Source organism: Tenrec ecaudatus, chromosome 11 (assembly GCF_050624435.1).
Source record: "Tenrec ecaudatus isolate mTenEca1 chromosome 11, mTenEca1.hap1, whole genome shotgun sequence".
Lineage (NCBI taxonomy): Eukaryota > Metazoa > Chordata > Mammalia > Afrosoricida > Tenrecidae > Tenrec > Tenrec ecaudatus.
This window is the reverse complement of record NC_134540.1, coordinates 11,316,450-11,339,520: the sequence shown is the minus strand read 5'-3', so window position 1 is coordinate 11,339,520 and position 23,071 is coordinate 11,316,450. Positions and strand designations below refer to the sequence as shown.

The 23,071-nt window shown below is 43.8% G+C and overlaps 1 protein-coding gene across 1 annotated transcript in view; it reads right to left on the bottom strand.

Moving 5' to 3' along the window:
• Positions 1–23,071, bottom strand: part of CRYL1 (crystallin lambda 1) — a 178,910-nt gene that overhangs the window by 17,418 nt on the left and 138,421 nt on the right. The window lies entirely within an intron of this gene.

The following is a 23,071-nucleotide window of genomic DNA, read 5'->3' as shown; positions in this document are numbered from 1 at the left end:
CACACACAAAAAAAAGGTGACCCAAAAGAATCTGCAAATTATAGAACAATGCCATCAATGTCATATACAAGTAAAATTTTGCTGAAGATCATCCAACAGTGGTTACAGCAGTACACTGACAAAGAGCTGCCAGAAATTCAGGACGGATTCAGAAGAGGACATAGAACAAGTGCTATTATTGCTTGTGGCAGATGGATCTTGTCCTGTTTTTGTGCTTATTATTGTCTCTGCATGTCTATCTAGATAAGATGGGCGGGATAAACAATCCAGAGGAAAAAACAATGGAATGATGGTTCCAGGGGGACACAAGAAAGGGGGGGCAGAGGAAAATAAGTGGGTGTTAACAAACCCAGGGACAAGGGGACAACAAGTGATCTAAAATCAATGATGAAGAGGGCGTAGGATGGCTGGTGGGGCTAGATCAAGGGCAATGCAGCCGAGAGGAACTACTGAAACATGAATGAAGGCAGACAAGAGGAAAGTAAAAGGACATAGAGGAAAGAACTAGAAGGCAAAGGGCATTAATGGAGGTCTAACTATAAGCATGTACATATGTAAATGTATTTATATATAATGAAAGGGAAATAAATCTATTTGCATATATTTATATGTTAAGTATTAAGGTAACAGACAGACATTTGGCTTCTACTCAACGCAAGAACATTTTGTTCTAATAATCTGGAATTCTGTGATGCTCACCTTCTCAACACGATTGCTGAAGACAAAATGGGTGCATAAGCAAATATAGTGAAGAAAACTAATGGTGGCCAGTTATCAAGAGAGACAGAATCTAGGGTCTTAAAGGCTTGAAGATAAACAATCTAGCTGAGAAGCAACAAAGTCCACATATAAGAAGCACACCAGCCTGTCTGATCATGAGGTATTGATTGGATCAGGTATCAGGCATCAAAGACCCAGGACAAAAAAATCATATCAATATGAATGGAGGGGAGGGCAGAGTGTAGACTCAAAGACCATCTGTAGAAAATTGGAAATCCCCCTACGAAGAGTCACAAGGAAGTGACCATCCAGTCAGGGTGCAGTATAACACCAATAAAACATACAGTTTTCCTCTAGTTCTTTAATGCTTCCTTCCCCCACTATCATGACCTCAATTCTACCTTACAAATCTGGCTAGACCAGAGTATGTGCACTGGTACAGATAAGAGCTCACAACTTAGGGAATCCAGGGTAGATAAACCCCAGCGGACCAATAATGAGAGTAGCAATACTAGGAGGGTAAGGGAGGGGAGAGGAGTAAGGGGAAACTGATCACAATGAATGACATATAACCCCCTCCCAGGGGGATGGACAACAGAAAAGTGGGTGAAGGGAGGCAGTGGTAAATGTAAGGCATGAAAAAAAATTATAAATTATCAAGGGTTCATGAGGGAGAGAGGGTGGGAGAGGAAGGAAAATGAGGAGCTGATATCAAAGGCTCAAGTAGAAAGAAAATATTTTGAAAATGATGATGGCAACACGTGTATAAATGTGCTTGGCACAATGGATGGATGTATGGATTGTGATAAGAGGTGTAAGAGCCCTCAATAAAATGATTTTAAAAAGAAAAAGGTGTGCCTTAATGAAGCCATAGTATTTCCTATTGCCTCAGATTCATGTGAATGTTGGAAATTGCTTAAGGAAGAACAGAGAAGAATTGATGCATTTGAATTATGGTGCTGGCAAAGAATGTTGAAAGTACCACAGACTGCCAAAAGAATAAACAAATCTGTCTTCAGAGAATCACATTTAAAATACTCCTTAGACGCAAGTATCTCAAACTTGGTCTCATATACTTTGGACATGTTAACAGTAGAGACCAGTCCTAGGAAGAGGACATTATGTTTGGTAAAGTCTTAGAACAGCAAAACAGAGGAAGGCTCTCAACAAGGAGAATTGACACAGCAGCTACAAAACTGGGCTCAAACATAAGAACAATTGTGAGGATGGCATAGGACTGGACAGTGTTTTCTTCTGTTGTATATAGGGGTAACTGTGAGTCAAAACAGACTAGAGGGTACCTAACAGTAACAATAAATATATTTGATTTATATTTATATAAATTTCTTAGCTCCTTACTAGAGTAAACTCCAAGGACAAGAACAAGATAGGATTTAGTTTAGTATTCTATAAAACAAGGGTTCATTCCTTTAAGTACACAATAATTGATGAAAAATCCTCTACAGGGAATTATTTTTCATTTTCTATAATCATCTCATTCTTACCTTAACAAAAATCATTTTATTTGGGCCTCTTACAGCTTTTATAACAATCGATACAACACTTGTATCAAGTACATTTGTACATGTTGCCATCATCATTTCCAAAATCTTTTCTTGCTACTTGAGCCCATGGTATCAGCTTTTTACCCTCCCTCTCCCACCCTCCCACCCTTGTGAATCCTTGATAAGTTATAAATTATTTTTATTTTCATATTTTACACTGGCCTATAACGTATTCTTTGAGTTTCCCCTGTCCTGGAAGACTCTTCTTACCTGTCCATCTATCTTGATAGGTAGTTTGGCGGAGTAGAGGATTCTTGGATCAGCACTGTTCTCTTTCAACTTTCAGGAAGATGTTACTGTACTCTATCCTCCTCCTCATGGTATCTGCTGAGAGGTCTGAGCATATTCTAACTTGAGTGCCATTGTATATAACTGCCTTTTTTTCCCCTCTAGTTGCTCTTATGAGTTTTTCCTTTCCTCAAAATTAGATAATTTAACTATTATGTGCCTTCTTCCGTGATTTCTTCCTGGGGTTTAGTATATTGGTGTCCTTTCTGCTTCCTGTATGATTGTCTGGTTCTCATTCATTAAGTTGGGGGAGTTTTCTTCTATGAATTCCCTCACTACTTTAGCTTTTAACTTCTTCATTGTGTCTTGTTCTGGTTTTCCTATTATTCGAATATTGTTCCTATTCATAGCATCTGTCATTGATCTCAGGTTTTCTTCTTCCTCTTTGATCATCATATTTGGTTGTCTTTCCTGTTGGTTGAAGTCTGCCTGTTGTCCGCAAGATCACTGGGATGATTCTCCGCTTCTTCTAGTCTATTAGTGAAGTCTGTTATCTTGTTTTTTGCTTCTGTTACTACGTCCCTTAACTCTTGTATTTCCCTATGGTGCCTGGACTTCATCCCATTGATCATGGACTTCATCTCCTCTATCGGTGTATCCTTATTCTGTATTACTTCCCTCATATCCTGTACAACTCCAAGAAGCATTCTGAGGATTGCTTTTTCTAGCAGATCAATGTCTGCTTCTTCTATGAGTGTTGTTAGGTTTAGGACTACTGCTGCCGTTGCATTTGGTTTCTCTTCTTGTTGAGGTAGGTTACTGTTTGCATGTTGTTTGGGTGGCACTCGGAGCCATATTCCCAAAAGACACAGGGTCTGAGTTTTTAATCTGTGGGGCTGATAAGAGTGATTGTGGGGCCTGCCTATGGCCTACTGTGGGCTACTACATAAGGGAGGTGCCACGGCAGTTTGGTGGCTTGCAGCAGTGGGGGTGCCAAGAAGATGACCTGGGGCTGGCAACTGTGGGTATGATTCAGGACCAGGCCAGGACGTGCCTACAGTGTGTCTGAGAGACTGATCTTGGCTGGACGGGACACCGTTGGGTCAGGCTGCACTGCAGAGTGGATGCAAGTCTGGACCAGAAGCCAAGGGTTCACAGAGTTACCATGGATAATCCCTGGAGTCACTTGCTGCCTGGCAGAGAGTGAGTGGTGCAGCTGGAAAGCCCCAGTGTTGGGTGTGGACCAGCAGAGAAGCTGCACGTCTCACATTTTCTTAATTTGTATATTTTTTGCATGTCTTCATTTTTATTTGTTTTTCTCCGAGTCATTTTTCTTGTCTCATTTTTTGCTCATTCCCAACTGTGGGTCTTCTTATATTGTGTATGTTGCTTTACTTTTTAACTGCACTTAATTCTGACATTTTTCTCATGGAAATATTCTTTTTACATTACCACCACCAGGTGTACAGAAGGCCATACACAGTTCCTTCTGCCTCACCTCAACTCACAGGGGCAGAAAGGTGTTTAGTGTGTTCATCATTTCCTTAGGAAACAGCAGAAAGGTGGAGAGTTGGGAGCTGAAAAATGTTTTCTATTAGTCAGGTACCAGATTATGGAACACAATAGTAACACTATAGCCCTCTTCAAAGCCTGAGGGCCAGGTGAAGGGAGTGTTTGGCTTGTTTTTAGAATAACCTCCAGGAGAAGCAAAAGAGAAAACTAGAGGAAGTGAGTTCATCTCCATCTCTAATAGTTGGGTGTGTTCAGTGGTAGAAAAACTTGAGTTCCCTATCTCCACAGCTATTCAATGGGGGGCTGGGTCAGAGTGATCCTGGTGTGTAAAGCACTTTGGGACTAGCATGGGGATATCATACTTGCCCTTTTGAAAGCATCTAACCCTGGAGTCCACACAAATGTCACAGAGAGCAATGTGGTTAGTAATTCTGAAGCTTAAATTAAGAACTATGATGGAAATTCATGGTCTTTCTCATAAGAAACTAGTCCTATAAATTAGCTCCCTCCAGTAACATAAGCACATACTTTTTCTGTTTGTTTTCTATACTCTATGCCCTGATGGCATATTGGTTATGTGTTGGGCTGATAACCAGAAGGTCAGCAGATTGAAACTACCAGTCAGCTCCACAGGAGAAAGACAGGGCTTTCTACTTCTGTAAAGAGTTATGTTACAGTCTTGGAAACACACACAAGCAGTTCTATCATGCCCCATAGGGTTGCTATGAGTCAGCACCAGCTTGATGGCAATGAGTTTTTGTGTTATACTCTAATCTAAGCATTTTATCTCCTACCTACATTCTGAAACTAGCTCCAAAGTAAGGGTGAAAAAAAATTTGGTCAATCATTTTTACTCATACAACCTTCCAAGTAGAAGGTAAGGCGAATAAAAGATTTCAAGATAAATAAATAAATAAATAAGACTGCTAACTAGCTCTCCATTGTGACTCAAAGTTTTGTGGTTAGTTTTGTAAGATGCTTGGCCTCCTGTCAACACCTGCAAGCTTTCTTGGAAGCAAGACACAAACATTCCTGCATAACTACATAGGCAAATCTTGCTAACTAGAACAGATGATGGAATGACACATTTAATTAATGCAACAGGACATTGAATCATGACCATAAAGCACCTAGCTTGTCAAGATCCCTCTGTGAGGACAAAAAGAAGCAAGCAGTCAGGGGCAGGAAGATGAGAAATACAAGGCAGATGGATGTTGCTGGGAAGCAAGTCAGTATGCACTGTTGGGAGCGACGTGCTGGCAGAGTCTTCTGGAAAGCATCCAACTCACATTGATCAAGGTGTGAACATGCTGCTTCTCTCTGACATTGCAATCCCACTCTTGGGAATTTTAGTACAAAAAGACTCCATAAGAAACAACTCTGGGGAGGGGAGGGGGGAGGGATAAACGGGAGACCATGTCAAGAAGTGCAGGAAGGAAAAGAATGCTTGAAAACTGACTGTGGCGGCGATTGTGCGATTCTGCTTCACATGATTAAACTATGGACTAATATGTTATATGTATTAACTCCCAAGTGAGATATACATAATAAAGAAAGAAGCAGCTCTGTATACCAAGAGGTTAAATGGTGGGAAACTTGAAATTACCTTAAAATAACCCATAATCAGGGAAAGATTAAATTAGATTAAAAATATCATTATGAAATACCAAGAAACCATTAAAAATGAATAAGAACACATGGAAAGTCTTCTTAATATAAATAGACAGGAGCACAGAATGCTCAAAGATATTTTACTTAGGGAAAATGCAAGGGGTACTTTTCCTTTAGAATTTTCTTTAAAGTAACGATTTTAAACAAAAACAAAAAATGAAAAGGCAAGACACCCTTCTTCCACCGGCCCCCACCCCCAGCCCCGGTGATTTTTTCTTTCTCTGCTGGGCCTATCATGGTGCTTGCACTGAGATAGACAACAGTGTTACAGGATCTGAAATAACCTTAAAACAAGCCTAACAGCCAAGGGTCACCCAATGTAAACAGGTTTCAGCACAACTTACAGACTACAAAGAAGGACTAGGCTGTCTACTTCAGAGGAAGCAGCCACCGAAAATCTTACAGATAGCGGAGGAACATTGCCGGGTACTTCAAATGTCAGGAACAGAATATTGTCAGAAAGAGTGCCGGAAGATGAGTCCCTCAGACGGAAGACACTCAAAATACGACTAAGGAAGAGCTGCCTTCTCAAAGTAGAGTCGACCACAATGACGTGGATGGAGAAGCCTTCAGAACCTTCATTTGTTGATAGAGTGTGACTGAAAGTGAAAGGAAACAGCTAACAACGTCTATTAATAATTGGGCCTTGGGGAATGTATGAAGTATGAATCTGGGGAAATTGGAAGTCATAAAAGATTAAATGGAATGCCTAACGATTTGTACACTAGGCTTTAGTGAGATGAATTGGACTGCTATTGGCCATGTTGAATAGGATGGTCATACGATTTACCTTGTGTTAAACCGATAACCCAAAGGTCAGCTATTTCAGGCCATCAGCTGCTTTTCAAGAGAAAGATGAGACTTTCTACTCCCATAAGGATTTATAGCCCCAGAAACCCAGACATTCCGCTTTATCCTAGAGCAGTGGTTCTCAAACTTCCTCATGCCGACACCCTTTCATACAGTTCCTCATGTGGTGGTGACCCCCCAACCATAACATTATTTTCGTTGCTACTTTATCACTGTCATTTTGCTACTGTTATGAATCGGGTGACCCCCGTGAAAGGGTCGGTCGACTCCCAAAGGGGTCACGACCCACAGGCTGAGAAGCGCTGTCCTAAAGGTTTGCTGAGTCATAACTGACTGACTGGTGGTGAGTTTGAACAATAAATAGAGATTCAAATGCTCTGTAGCCCCAAATGGATCTGTGAGCGTCCAAACTCCTTCATTAAAACTAGAATGTTCCAGTCTTGTTTTAAGATGGCACAACTTCTCCACCTGTGCACAGGAACTCTCAACAATTAGAATTTGTCTTCTCAAGAAGCTTGGTGTTGACCTCACCTCTGAAACATTTATTATGACTTACCCACGGATATCTATGTATCATAATGTGTTTACTGGATAATTTGAAGAAGGAAAAGATGGAAGAAGAAATGACGTGTTTCAACTGCTGTGCTGGTGAAGAATACAGAATACACCGTGGACCACTGGACTAATAAGCAGATGAGTCTGAGAAGAAATACAACTGAGAGTGCTCCTTAGAAGTAAGGATGGTGACACATTGACTCACTCCCTTTGGACACTTCACCAGGAAGGTCCACTCCCTGGAAGAGGGCACCGTGTTTGGATCAGTGAAAACCAGGGAAATCCTTGGGGACGGACCGAAGCAATAGCTACACCACTGGCATCAAACAGCCAATGGTAGTTCATTCTGGTGTTAGGTTTGCCATGAGACCAACTAACAGCAACTAACACTCACAGATAGTTGAGAATCTACGGTTAAGCTCTTGGCTGTTCACCAAACGATCAGTGGTTTAAACCCACCAGCAAGCTCCAAGATAAAAGTGGTAGCAGTCAGCTTCCAGAAAGAGGACAGTCCTGGAAGCTCTATGGGGTCGTTTTACTCTGTCTATCGTAACTATGAGTCAGAACCACCTCACTGGGGTTTGTTTTGTTTTTCATACTGTGCCTGAAACTTTGAGTGAATGCACATAAGAGGGAGAAAGAAAAATCACAGAGGAGGCAAAGGTATAGAAAAGTCTTGAAGAAAACATGAAGGAAGGGGAGCCACCCTGCTTTCAGAGCCCAAGCTGAGGAAGCAAAGCAGCCAAACACAAGATGCATCACTTCTGGAAGGAGGTGAATGGAGAAAAGGCAATCAGGAAGAGAGTGCAGAAACTAGTTCTCCAGGTCTTCCCAACCAGGAGACTCACTCAAGAGCTTTACATACTAAAACTCAAAACTCACTGCCATGGTGTCAAGGCTGATTCAGCAATCCTAGAGAGCACGCTAGCATTTGCCCCCACAAGTTTCTGGGACTGTAACTTGTTGAAGAAGTAGAAAGCCTCATCTTTCTCCCCATGGAGTGGCTGGTGGTTTTAAACTACTGACCTTGACCTTGCAGTTACCAACCCAAGGCGCAACCATTAGGCTACAGAGGGACCCTTACTTAAAAAAAAAAACACAAAACACTAAGCTTTTAAGTATATATTTTTTAATTTGTAAAATTAATGAATGAATGAAATTGAGAAGTCAAGTTCTTGGGTTTTTCTTGGCTCTTCTTCCATGACTCTTGTTGCCAAGGGCACAGACAGGGATCACCCTGTACACTGTCATATTTGACTCAACCTCAACTTGTTCCTACTGGACACATGCCAGATTAACCACCCCTTGAAGCAATCCTTTGGGTTTCCAACATTTTTCCTCTAAAGCAAAACTTCTAACATTGCCCCACTTCCGACGGCTTTTGAGGGACTGCTTTGAACATGCTGTCTCCTGTCAAGCTTCTCATGCCTCAAGCCAGAAGGCTGTTACATGTGCTCCGAGTCTACAGAGCAAGTGACTGAACAGGATCTGGCTCTCTTTCCTTCGTTTCATCCTTGGAGCATATTTGGGACCCTGTTCTTCCAGAGACGGATTCTTCAGTTGTGCAAACCGTTAAGAAGCTCATCTACTAACTGAAAAGTCAGAGGGTGGGGTTCACCCAGATGCTCCTCGGAAGAAATTCCTCGTGGTCTCTTTAGAAAACATGGGTCGCAGTTGCGCTCTGACACTTGAAGTTACCATGAGTCAAAGTCGACCGGATAGAAACTGGTTTTTACTGGTTCCTTCAAGAGCTGGATGTGGAAGACATGCAATGTGCTTGCTCCGTCACAGACAAGGCCTTTAAAAGTGCTTGGTTTGACAGTTATATATTAAAAACTCTCAATGGAATGATCGTGTCCTTAAAGACACTCCTCAGAAAAAGCCAAAGCAGTCTCCAGGCTTATATGGGATGGTTTCCTTCCCATATAATGGGTGAGACTAAGACTTCCAGGCGATTCATACTGACCTAATCCTTAAAGTCTGGGTGGCGAGATGGCTATGTGCTTGGCTGCTGACCCAAGGCTTGGTGGTTCAAACCCAATAGCAACTCCACGGGAGAAAAGCACGAGCACTTGATCCTGTAAAGATGGTAGCCAAGGAAACCCTCCAGGGCAGTTCTACTGTGCTCTATAGAACTGTCCTGAGTTGAAATCAACTCAATGGCACACAACAATCTTTGGAGAGCTAGATCCACCATGAAAAGGGGTTATAAGTGGAGAGGACTGGGGGGCCGGCTCCAATCCCAACTACTAAGTGGACACCTGCCCCTCCCCCCAAAAGAATGTATTTCAAAGGACAGCATTGAATCTGCAGCTCCGGGAGAGGGACATATCTGATCGGAGCACACGGGAGCAGATGAAGGGGGAGGAGGAGAGAGTGGAGTACATCCTGGCCCACCAGGCCGTGAGGACGATGTTCCCAATTAGAGCATCCAGTCAACAGAGAGGACCACATGGCTGGCCCCACTAGGAGACATGACGCCCCTCACTGACCCACAGCCCTACAGGGGACAACACCAGAGACACAGTGTGGGAATTGTACCCGATCTGATCCCATCACACCGAGGCAAAACACTAAGGGGGTGCAACAGAACAGCAAGGGAATGGAGCGGCAAGGTCCCCAGGGAATGCTGAAGGTGAACTTTGGGCCCAGGGCTTATTGCCCTAACAGACTGGACTGAAAACACACTCCTAAAGGCCAACAAACAATCCTTGAACTAACTACAAGCTTTTCTTTCTTGTTGTGTTTTGTTTTGTTTTTGTCATTGGTTTATTGTTATTGTTGTTTTGCTGTGTATTATTGCTTGGTTTTGCTCTGTCTTGTTTTTGTGCATGTTATTTATGAACTCCGTAGGTCTGGCTAAATAAGATAGGTCGGATGAACAATCTGGAAGAGAAACAATGAGACCGACAGTTCCAGGGGGACATGGGAAAGGGGGAAGTGGGGGGAAAGGTAGTAGTGTTAACAAACCCAGGGACAAGGGAACACCAAGTGATCCAAATTGGTGGTGAGGAAAGTGTGGAAGGCCTGATGTAAGGCATGATCAAGGGTAATGTAACCAAGAGGTATTGCTGAAAACCTGGTGGGGACTGAGCATGATGGTGGGACAGGAGGAAAGTCAAAAGAAATAGAGGAAAGAGCTGAGAGGCAAGGGGAATTTATAGAGGTCTAGATAAAGACATACATATATATGAAAATATATTTATCTATTAGGGTGGGGAAATAAATCTATGTGCATAATTTATAGGTTTAGTATTAAAGTAGCAGAAGGACATTGGACCTCCACTCAAGTACTCCCTCAATGCAAGAATACTTTCTTCTATTAAATTGGCATTCTATGATGCTCACCTTCCCTACACAATCGCTGAAGACAAAGAGAGTGAATAAGCAAATATGGTGAAGAAAGCTGATGGTGCCCGGCTTTCAAAAGACATAGCGTCTGGGGTCTTAAAGGTTTGAAGGTAAATAAGCGGCCATCTAGCTCAGAAGCAGCAAATCCCAAATGGAGGAAGCTCACCAGCCTGTGTAATCTCGAGGTACGGAAGGGATCAGTTATGAGGCATTATCAGAACAAAAAATATTACCATAGTGAATGAAGGGGGGAGTGTGGAGTGGAGACCCAAAGTCCATTTGTAGGCCACTGGACACTCTCTTACAGAAGGGTCTCGGGAAGGAGATGAGCCAGTCAGGGTGTGATGCAGCAACAATGAAAAATACAACTTTCCTCTAGTTCCTAAATGCTTCCTGTCCCCCACACTATCATGATCCCAATTCTACCTTACAAGTCTGGCTAGACCAGAGGTACAGATAGGAACCGGAAACACAGGGAATCCAGGGTGGATGATCCCTTCAGGGCCAGTGGTGTGAGTGGCGATACTGGGAGCGTAGATGGAGGGTGGGTTGGAAAGGGGGAACCAATTACAAGGATCTGCATGTGACCTCCTCCCTGGGGGGTGGACAACAGAAGAATGGGTGAAGGGAGATGTTGGACAGGGCAAGATATAACAAAATAATAATTTATAAATTATCAAGGGTTCATAAGGAAGGGGGGAGTGGAGTGGGAGGGGGGAAAATGAGGACCTGATGCCAAGGGCTTAAGTGGAGAGAAAATGTTTTGAGAATGATGAGGGCAATCAATGTAAAAATTGTGCTTTACACAATTGATGTATATATGTATGTACTGTGATAAGTTGTATGAGCCCCTAATTAAAAAAAGGGGTTATAAAATGATCACAATGATTGACACATAAGCACACACATACCCACCCAAGGGGACCAACAACAGAAACCATGGGTGAAGGGAGACAGTGGTCAGTGTAAGATATGAAAATAATAATAATTTACAATTTATCAAGGGGGTCACAAGGGGGAGGGGAAAAAGAGAAGCTGATACCAAGGGTTCAAATAGAAAGTAAAGTTTTAGAAATAATGATGGTAACATATGTACAAATATGCTTGATCCAACTGCCAATAAAATGATCCTTTAATTAAAAGGGGGGGTTATAAAAGGAGAGAATAAATTCAAAAATGGGCCACCTCCATGTCGAATGGTTATGTGTTAGATTGCTGGCCTCCAAGGTCAGCAGTTTGAAACTAGCAGCTTCTCCAAGGGAGAAAGTTGAGGCTTTCTGCTCTCATAAGGATTTAGTGTCACAGAAATCCACAGGTGCAGTTCTAGTCTGTCCTATAAGGTCACTAGGTGTCAGAACCGACTTCGCGACAGTGAGGGTGGGTTTTTTAATTTGTTTGTTTGTTTGTTGGGAGTGGGATGTCATAATAGCACACGATAGAAATGTAACTGAATTTTTAAATGTTAGGCCATCCTTTCCCCTGTGGTAATACTCTAATATGGTTAGAGTACCTAATACCCGGATATGCTTATCCAGACCTATTTCTCTTTGAGTAGGCCAGCCTGCAGCCCTTAAATGCATTTGCTCTACATCTGAATTAGAGTTCAACTGCTCCCAATGGTGAAAGTGACTTATACACCAGAACAGAATGCCTCTAATTCTCAGTGCTGATGGGCAAGATGGCACGCACACTCCTCTCACAAGTTCAACGATAATGAACCAGAAGTACCTGCTCGAAGTGGGAAGGATGTCCTCTGCACCTCCTTGAGGGATCCGGTTTGTTCAGACGGGCTGGGACAGATCCCAATTTGCATGCCAGCTCAGGAAGTCAAGTGCGCAGACTGTGATGGATGAGGGAAAGTGTGTGAACAGAGACACGGAAGGTGCTGCTGCTCTTAGAGGCCGTCTAGACCGCACGGCGGATGAGCTAAGGCTTCCTAAAGCGATTCTCATAGGATAACCCTTGCTACTCTGGGAAAATGAACAGGTTCATTGTTGTGATGAGGAAAACTTCCGCAGTCGAACCTTTCAGGTCTTTTCCTCACCAATACAGGTTCAACTTTTAAAAAATTTCTTCCTCATATGCCCTTGTGCCCGACCGGTGTCATTTGATAAAACCTATCAAGATTACTCCTGTTGGGGTCACAAAACGCAGTTGCCACAACTTCTGAGCCGACCACTGTGCCTTGAACTCATCTTTGAGGTCTTCCTGGTCTTCCGTAACATGCTTGATCATCTCGAAATTATCGCTTCGTGTGGGGCAGCATTCCCAATACACTTGTTGCAAAGCTTCAATTATTTTTGGAAAGCTCGTGACCTGAGTTTTCTGTAAAATTTGAAAACGGTTCTGAGAGCTCAGTCATGTTTCTGAGGGACCCCTTTAAAGGCTCCCTAATGAGACTCAGACAAGTGAATTGTTGAGGGAACTTCTCTGAGGCCATTCACAGGCCAGAGACATTGTTTAAACATATTTTGTTTGGAGTGAGCTGAAATGTGCTAGTACTCTTTGATTTATCAACGTGTTTCAACCATTAGAAGCTTATTATTATTTTATGCTCCGTTAAAAATAAAAAGGCTGCCCATTAACCTAAGCTACATTCGTTATATTATGTATCCCAGTTTCAGAGGTGTTAAAATATGACTGGTAAAATGCTAAAATGTATCCTGGAACTGATGAAATATAATATCTACAGACGTGCCAAGCCTCAGCAAGGAGCCACTGAGGTCAAACCCTCTCTGTAATGTGCATACAGATCTCCTGGGGATCTGATTAAAATGTTTTTCTGACTCCGGGTGGTTGGGGTGGGGCCTGAGAGTCTGCATTGGTAACCACTCCTAGGGCCCATGCCCACAAGGTAGGCAGGAAGGCAAGCAGGCAGGAAGTCTGTCAGCTCAGCGCCACCTTCAGTGGAGAGAGCTGTTACCTACACACATGGCGGATATCCACAGGGATATCCATGGGGTCGTCCAGCTGACTGTGGCTCACAGTGATCCTTTTACAAGCCAAGAAACGTTGCCCAGTCCTGATTCACCTCACCATCGCTCTCCCCTTTGAGCCCATGGCTGCTGTCATTGCGTCCACATCTCCTTAAGGGCTTCCTCTTTTCCACGGACACTCTGCTAGGTAAGATGTCCTTCTCCAGGGACTGGTCCCTCCTGATGACATGTCCAAATACATGACATGAAGTCCCACCACCCTTTCCGCTAAGGAGCATTCAAGCTACGCTTCTTTTAAGACCGGTTGGCTCATTCTTCTGGCAGCCCATGGTATATTTAATCTCCTCGACCAGCTCTCTCCCCTTCCTTATCCATCATCCGGCTTTCACATGCGTATGAGAGGTTTGAAAACCCAGGCCTTGGGTCAGGTGCCCCTTAGCCATCAAGGCGACCTCTGCTTTTTAACACTTTAAAGAAGTCTTTCGCAACAAAATTTCCCCATGCAATAATAATACATCACTACATCATTTGATTTCCTGACTGCTGCTTCCAAGACATTGATTGTGGATCCAAGGAAAATAAAATCTAGTAATTTTTTTCCTATTTATCTTGATGCTGCTTTTGGTCCAGTTGTGCATATTTTTATTTCTTTATATTGAGGGTAATCCAAAGGAAGGATGTCGTGTTTGTTCTTTATCAGTCAGTGTGCTTCAAGTTCTACTGGCTTTCATCAAACAAGGTTGCACATCGAAGACTAACGAGCCTACTGCCTCCAGTCCCTGTGCTGTGTTCTTCACAGAGTTTAGAAAAGCCCATCTTTCTCATGTTATAATTTATAACACTCACCAAACAACAATTATGTGCCAACACATCATCCTATGTAAACTTCATGTTTATATAGACCACAATTCACATTACTGTTGGGTCAATTTCAAGTCAGTAGTCCTTCAGGATAGAATAAAACTGCCCCATAGCGTTTCTAAAGCTTTAGTGTCTATGGACACAGACTGTCACATCTTTCTTCCTCAGCACATCTGATGGGTCTGAACTACTGGCCTTTGGGTCGAGCGCTTAACCACTGTACCACCGGGATTCTCCTTGTTTGACATGCAGGCCATTCTCTTGTCATTGCATTTCTCTGCGAGCTTTTTGAAGTCCCCTTCATCTCTTTTGCCCCACTAAATTCTCATAATACACCCTTAAGAAGTGAGCCCCACCCCCCAGCTCTTAAGATGAGGATTCTGAAGCAGAGAGGACTGGAGGTCACCCGCCAGTGCGAGGGATGTCGCTGGGGCCATGGCATTACTCTGGGCTGCTTTCCTGCGTTGGAGAGGAAAATCAGAAGCAGAAACCAGTTTTCCTCTAATGCAGCGGTTCTCAGTCTTGCTAATGCCTCGGCCCTTTGCTACTACAGTTCCTCGTGTTCTGGGGACCGCCCCCCCACCCACCTACAACATGGTTTTCATTGCTACTTCATCACTGCCACTTTGCTACTGTGATGAATTGGGTGACCATGTGAAAGCATCGTTTGACCCCCCCCACACACCTCAAAGGGGTCACGACCCACAGGTTGAGAACCACTTTCTAATGGTTTTAGGGATAAATAATGTGACAGTATCTGAAGATCATGGGAAAGGGCTTTGAACGGCTCTACAAGCTGAAGTTCACGTGAGGAGTGGGCTGTCTTCAATGGGTGGCGGTGGTAAGATTCCTGACTCCTGTGTTCCCATCCCATAACTTTCTATCCCGAGAACACCTCGACGGGGTTTATGTGCGCACAAAAGTCCCCTTTGGTAATGTTACTGCATGATCCTTCAGAAAACACTTTATTGACTGAAACCATCTCTCGGAAGAGTTGACAGTCACGTCTGAAATCAAGCTCCAAGACAAAATTCCGGGACCCCAGGGTCCTGTCTAGGTTCCACAGACCATACACACTGACGGATGAAGCAAGAGACCAAGAAGTGAACGCTCAAAGCTCAGGGCTCTTCGAAAAGAAAATAGGAAGGATGGGTATGGTCTAGGCTATGACTTTAGAAGGTAAGGCTTTTGGGAAGGATGGAAAATATCTGAGGCAAGCATTTTTCTAAGCTCATCACCACCAACACATTTGGGCAGGCAGAGAGGGAAGTTGCTGATGGCTTTATGAGTCACAGCTGCCCGCCTCCACCTACCATCCCTTCATGGGGAAAGAATTTACGGGCAGTACAAACACAAGTATTGTCTAGTTAGGAGTGCATCGCCACAGCACTACTTCCTTTACCGAGCAGCAAATGCCTTAAGACTCGCCATGAAAATAGTCCTGGCAAACAGGATTCTCTCACGAACTCACCTGGTCTCTGGGCAAGGGAAATATATGCCTACTAAGTGGTACCATGAGCCGTCTGCCCAGCATTGCCATGTCCATGGGGGAGGGGGGCGGCTCAGTTCGGAAGCCGAAGTGGAAGGAAATAAATGGATTGAGCACCTGTGAGCTGATCTTCTGGAAGCCAGCTCCCTCATTCTTTGACTCTTTGGGTGGCCATTCCGCTCACCCTTCTGTGCAGGGACAGACACTCAAACAGGTGATGACAGGCAGTGTGTTAGGGCTATGATGGAATAGACACACGTTGCTCTGACTCCTGGCACTTTCTTTCTGACCTAGAAACAGTGACTGACTCTTGGCTTTCTCCTTACCATGCCCACAGTGGCCATGCATGCATAGGAGCCCCTCTGTCACTCCCCTCCTCTATCTTGCTTGGATTTCCCTTTGATGTTTGTCTCCAAGGACCAAAGTATCCCATCCAGAGCTAGTGAGTGAGATGGAAAGTAAGAGAAAAACAATGAAATAAAAAGTTGGTTCTTCCACTTTGTCCTATTAAATTGGCATTCCATGATGCATACCTTCCCGACATGTTCACTGAAGATAAATGTGTGCATAAGCAAATATGATGAAGAAAGCTGATAGTGCCCAGCTATCAAAAGATATAGTGTCTGGGGTTTTAAAGGCTTGCAGGTAAATAAGCAGCCAACTAGCTCAGAAGCAACAAAGCCCACATGGAAGAATCATACCACCCTGTGTGATCATGAGGTGTCAAAGGGACCAGGTATCAGGCATCAAAGAACAACAAAATCATATCATTGTAAATAAGGGGGAGTGAGGAGTGGAGACCCAAAGCCCATCTGTAGGTAACGGGACACCCCTTTACAGAAGGGTCACGGGGAGGAGATGAGTCAGCAGCATGCAGTGTAGCAATAATGAAACATACTACCCTCCTCTAATTCTTAAATGTTTCCTCCCCCTCCACTATCATGATCCCAATTCCACCTTACAAATCTGGCTAGACCAGAGGATGTACACTAGTACAGATAGGAACCAGAAACACAGGAAATCCAGGACAGATGATCCCTTCAGGACCAGTGGTGAGAGTGGTAATACCAGAGGGTGGAGAGAAGGTGGGGTAGAAAAGGGGAACTGATTACAAGGATTTTCATATAACTTCCTCCCTGCGGGAAGGACAACAGAAAAGTGGGTGAAGGGAGACATCAGACAGTGTAAGACATGACAAAGTAATAATAATTTATAAATTATCAAGGGAGGGGGGAAAGGGGAGGAAGGGGTAAAATGAGGAGTTGATACCAAGGACTTAAGTGGAGAGCAAATGTTTTCAGAATGATAAGGACAACGAATGTAAAAATATGCTTGACACAATGGATGGATGTGTGGACTGTGATAAGAGTTGTATGAGCCCCCAATACAATGATTTTAAATAAAAAGAAAAGCTGATTCTTCAAGAAGTAAATAAAAGCAATAACCCCCTGGGCAAGACAGAAAGGAGATATAAATAAACACACACCATTAGCTTTGGGAATGCAAAGGGAGTAAGAGAGTGCTAATGATCCACTATAGAGGCCCTGGTGGCGGAGTGGTTATGGGATGGGCTGCTAACTGCAAGCTCAGCCCTTTGAACTCACCAGCTGCTCCTGTGATGGAGAAAGATGGGGCTTTCTATGCCCATAAAGAATTACAGTATTGAAAACTCACAGGAGGGGGGGAAGTATTGCCCTATCCTATAGGGCCACTCTGAATTGGCATCCACTCAATGGCAGTTAGTAAGTAAGGATTCATTTTGCCAGCAAACACTGACATCTAAGAAGAAATGGGCCACTTTCAAGAAAACTACCAACCACCAAAACTCAACGACGATGAAACAGACAACCTGAATAGTCCCGTGATCATGAAATAGGTTTAATTTGTCATTTAAAAGTTCTCCAAACGAACTCTCCAGGCCCAGATAGTTTCAATGGACAAGTCTACCAAACCTTTTATGAAGTCAATATTACCTTGATACCCAAATCAGACAAAGTATTTTTTAAAAGGGAGCGAAAACTACAGACCAATATATCTTATGAACTCATATGCAGAAATTCCCCATGAAATATTAGCAAATTGAATGTTCCAACATATAAAAAGAATTCTATACACCATGGCCAGGTAGGATTTACCTGACATAGGTGGGCAAGGCAGGCTCAGCACCAGAAAATCAATGGATCGTGATGATGGATGACATCAACAGAACCAAGTCCACTGCCATTGAGTTGCCTCCAACTTATAATAAACCGCTGTATAGGGTTTCTGAGGCTGTAAATCTTTATAGGAGTAGACAGCCTCATCTTTCTCCCTTTGTGTAGCTGGTGGGTTTGAAGTGCTGACCTTGAATTTAGCAGTCCTGCGATTACCCGACGGCACCACTAGGGTTCCAAGGTGTGAGCAGCAAAGCACCGTCCTTTTGCCCATGCCACCCTGTGTTAAGGCGCAGTCCTGGCTGGGGTGGAATTCAAAGCCAGTATCACTGCGGGCCCGACTCCAGTTCACCACCTGAGTTAGGGAGCATGCCCACCACCTTGAGTGTCTACAGGGCCACTGATACCCAGAGACTCTTCAGCACCCTCCCTTTGCCTTTCCAAAACGGAGAGCCCACCAGCCTCAAGCCAGGGTCAAAGGGCATGCCAAATTGCAGCTTGCTCTGTAGATCCAGAATGTAAGTTAACAGGAATACTCATGGGGAGACCAAACAAGGGGCCACGCTCACTGGCCTGGCCCAGAGGAAGACTAGGAAACTCACTCTCCCACTGCCATGAAGGCTAGGTGCTGAGGTGCTCCTGGCCACGTGGCATGTCATTTGGACAATGAACCTTTACCAGGGCCTGTGATCCTTCTTTACTTTTTATTGTTAAACTTCCTCCAACTCAGCTCCTCTTGAGATTGCTGTTGTTAGGTGGCATCAAGTCAGTTCTAACTCATAGCAACCCGAACTACAATAGGATGAAACAGTGCCTGGTGCTGCACCACCCTCACATTTGGTCCTGTTTGAGCTCAGTGTAGCAGCCACTGTGCCAGTCCATCTCATGGAGGGTCTTCCGCTTTATAACACACTCAACAACGTACATGCGATGAAGTCTTACCATCCTCACTTCTAAGAAGCATTCTGGCTGTATTTACACCAAGACAGACTTATTTGTTCTTCTGACAGCCAATATTTTTGGACAGTACCACAGTTCAAATGTAGCAGTTCTCCTGTGGTTTTCCTTGTAGTCATTGTCCAATGTTTACATGCACAGACGGTGATTGAAAATATCGTGGCTTGGGTCAGGCTCATCGTAGTCCTCAAAGTAACATCCTTGCTCTTCGAACACTTTAAAGAGGTTCTTGTGCAGATTTCCCCAGTACATCATTTGATTTCTTGACTGCTTCTTCTATGAGCACTGATTTGGAATTCAATTAAGATGAAACATTGACAACTTCAATCTTTTCTCAAGATGTTGATGTTATCACGATGTTGTCTGTTGGTCCAGTTGTGAGGATTTGGGCTTTCTGTACATTGAGTTGTAAACCAAACTGAAGTCTGCGGCCTTGGCTTTTCATCAGCAAATGTGTTAAGTCCTCCTCACTTTCAGCAAGCAGGGTTGTCATCTGAGTGTCCAAGATTGTCAATAAGTCTTCCTCCAGTCCTGATACCTAATTCTTCTTCATGTAGTCTATCTTCTCTGATTATTTTCTCAGCCTACAGATTGAATAAGTATGGAGAGAGGACACACCCTGGCACACTTTTCATTTTAGACCATGAGGTATTTCCTTGTTCTGTTCCCACAACTGCCTCTCGATCCGTATGTAGGTTCTACATGAGCACAGTGAAGTGTTCTGGGATTCCCATTCTTCTCAAGGGTAGCCATGATTTCCATAGTTTGTTATGATTCACCACAGTGGAACGCCTTTGCATAGTCCATAAAACACATGTAAACATTTCCCTGCTTTTCTCTGCTTTCAGCCAAAATCCATCTGATGTTAGAAATGATATGCCTCTTGCCAAGTCTTTTTTCTGAATATGGCTTGAAGGTGCAACTGTTCCCTGTTGATACAGTACTGTAATTATTGCTGAAAATTTTCATTGTGTGTGACATCGATTATACTGTTAAATAATTTCTGCATTCTTTGGTATCACCGTTCACTAGAATGAGCACAAATACAGATCTCTTTCAGTCAGTTGGCCAGATAGTTGTTTCTCCAAGTTTCTTGGTATAGATGAGTAAATACTTGTGTTAGTCTGGGTAGACTAGAGAAACAAATCCATGGACACACACATATGTGTATAAAATAGAGATTTATATACAAGAGCAATTGAACATTGAGAAAACACCCCAGCCCAGTTCAGATAAGTCCGTAAGTCTGATATTAGCCCATATGTCCAATACCAATCTATGAAGTCCTCTTCAGAGTCACGAAACATATGCAGTGACGCTGAATATAGAAGATCGCAGGCCAGTGGGTATAAAGTCTTTGGATCCAGTGGCATTGGAAACATCTCTGCTCTGGCAGGGGTCCCTGCATCAGATTGGGTCCATGTGTCTTGTCAGCTGCTATGACTCCCAGGGTGTGAGCTGAGAGTCTCCTACCTCCAAGAAGGAAATACCAGATGTCCCAGAATTCTCAGGAGAGGGCCATGCCCACACAGAAGCTTCATTGGCTATGGTCCAATTGACAGACTAGACTCCACCCCTTCCCTCGTAATCCTCCCAAATTGACAATTATATAACTACCACAGTACTTCCAATGCTTTATCAGTCTGCTGAAACATTTCACTGAGTATTCTGACACTTCCTGGAGCCTTGTTTTCCACCAATGTCTTTAGTGCCATTTGGACCTCTTCCTTCGGTACCATTGATTCTTGATCATATATTCCACCTCTTAAAATGGTTGAACATCAACCAATTCTTTTTGATAGGACAGAATAGGCTACCCATCTCTGAGGGATTAGCTAGTGACACATACATATACATTCATCAATTGTATAAAGCACATCTGTACATCATGAACAGCTTCTTTATATTAAAGTTGTTTTAAGAATTTGGGGGTAGAGAGATGGGACAGGATGACCACCAGAGAACCAACTTGGGAGGAACTCCTCAGCTATTGTCAGAAAGGTTTCATTAGAGGGGAAATAGTTTGCACCCCTGAAAGCAAGAAAACCAATGTAAAAGCTAAGTAGACTAAAGTTTCTTAAAGTGGGATTAGCAGTAACTGCTAGCAAACTTCCCTTTATTCTTGACTAGCCATTTCTGAGCATTCCCTACTCCCTGGCACAAGACAAGTCTTCCCAGCCTGTGAGTCAACCAAGCCTTCCAAACCTCTTACCATCTCACCTCTCGAGGCCCTGCATGGATAGCAGACCTCGTGGGGCACTTGGTGCCGACATTCGCGGTACCCAAGCAACACTGTGGCCATTTCCCCCCTGTTTTCTCCTCTCCTTCCCCCTGCTCCACCATGTGGCAGATATGCTCACACAATAACACTACCAAAAGAGCAGGAATGTTTATTTTTAAATTTTATTTTACTTTCTTTCATTTCTGTATTTTTAATCTATTATAAATCCATTTATTATAAAAATATAGAAATTTTAATCTATTACAGGTACTGCTTGGCCATGGAAGGAGTCCCCTCCCTGGAGATAAAATACGTCACATCTGCTCCCGCCCTGTGGCTTGCTCCCAACCAGTGAGAAGTACCTGCCGAAGCCCCTCACTCTCTGGAAGTTGTCTGTATTTGTCAACATGAATGATCTTCTTGACTCTCAGCAGGGCAGTTCATTGGGTTCTAGTCATATTTTCCTAGCCATCACATTACGGCTGGTGCCAACAGGAGCTGGCCCTGGAGAGATGTTAGCATTTGGTCCCTATGGAGGCTCTGTGTGTAGAGGCCACCATTGGCAACTACCGTGCTCATGCCCGTGTGGGCGGACACCGGACAGATTATCTGTGGGGCTCAGCAGTGAGGACAGTCAGGTGATGGGACATACTCAGGCTGCTGCTAACAACAGTCCACATGAGATTAGGCAGAAGGAGCCCAGGAGAATGCCCAGAGCAGGCAGCCTTCTCTCCGCTCCATCCAGGAGTGGTCACAATGGGAACCCTTGGCAGTTCTTCCCAGCGTAGAGCTTCCGAGGTATGGTAAGTTCTAGTTTCTGGTCAAAACAGAGTAAAGTCTTTGTGCATCTGTAGTCCTTTCAGCTAATGAAGAAATTGATGTAACCCAAACCGAACCGGCAGCCATAGCAACTCCACACAAGGTTTCCGAGACTCAAAACCAACTAGTCTCATCTTTCTCCCCAGGAGTGGTCAGTGGGTTTGAACAATCAACCTTGCAGTTAGCAGCCCAGGGCTTAACTCACAGCACCACCATGGATCCCTCTTGTATTTAGCAAACCAAAATCAAACTTACTGCCATCAAGAAATTCCAACTTATGGCCACCCTATGGGCCAAGGTAGAACGCCCTTGTGGATTTCCAAGACTGTAATTTTTTTTAAGTTTTATTGGCACTTTGTCCACATATCCTGCAATTCAATAGTTCAACCACATCAAGAAGAGCTGTAAAATCTTTATCACAACTTTAGAACATTTCTTTTGCCCTTACTCATTGCTATTCATGCATTTTTTTCCATTTTGGCAAAAATATACACAGCAAAGCATTCAATAATTTCTATGTTTATAAACCAGTGCCATTGATTAGACTCTTCATGACATACAACCATTATTGTTATTGACTACAACTTTTACTAAAGTAGAAAGCCTTTTTCTCCCAAGGAGTGGCTGGGAGCTTCGAACTACTGGCCTTGTGGTTAAGCGCTGCCCAACGCTAACCACTACACCGCAAGAGCGTTAAGCAGATTTACATCTGAGGATGTTGTGGAGATGTGCCACTTAGACAAATGCGCATGGCAGTCCGCTCAAAAGATTAGCCTTAGAAGGATCGGACGAGGAAGTTGGAGGCTCCGTGTACATCTACCTGGTTCTTTGGGGACTGCTAGGAAGTGAAAATAGAAGACACCAGGAAGGGAGGCTTGGGCCAGCTTCCTGGTTTTTGTCTTAGGGATGGGTTAGTATGCACCCATGCAAGTCAAGGCAAGTGATGATGGCCTATTTCCAGGTACAGATCATTCACACATAAGCACTATACCCCTCCCTCCTGTCGCCGGGTTTCTGCAGTATGGGTGGGGGGAGTGGGCACTACTTCCCCCAGATCATGCTGGGGAGGCGGAAAGCAAGTGGACAGAAGCCCAAACTGCCTGCCCTTAGTTACTGCAGTGCTCACCCTACTGCCCTGCAGGTACCAGGTAAAGGGGTCCTTGTACAGATGGGGGCGTGATGGACAGAGCTAAGCACTTTCATAACACACACATAAAATCCTT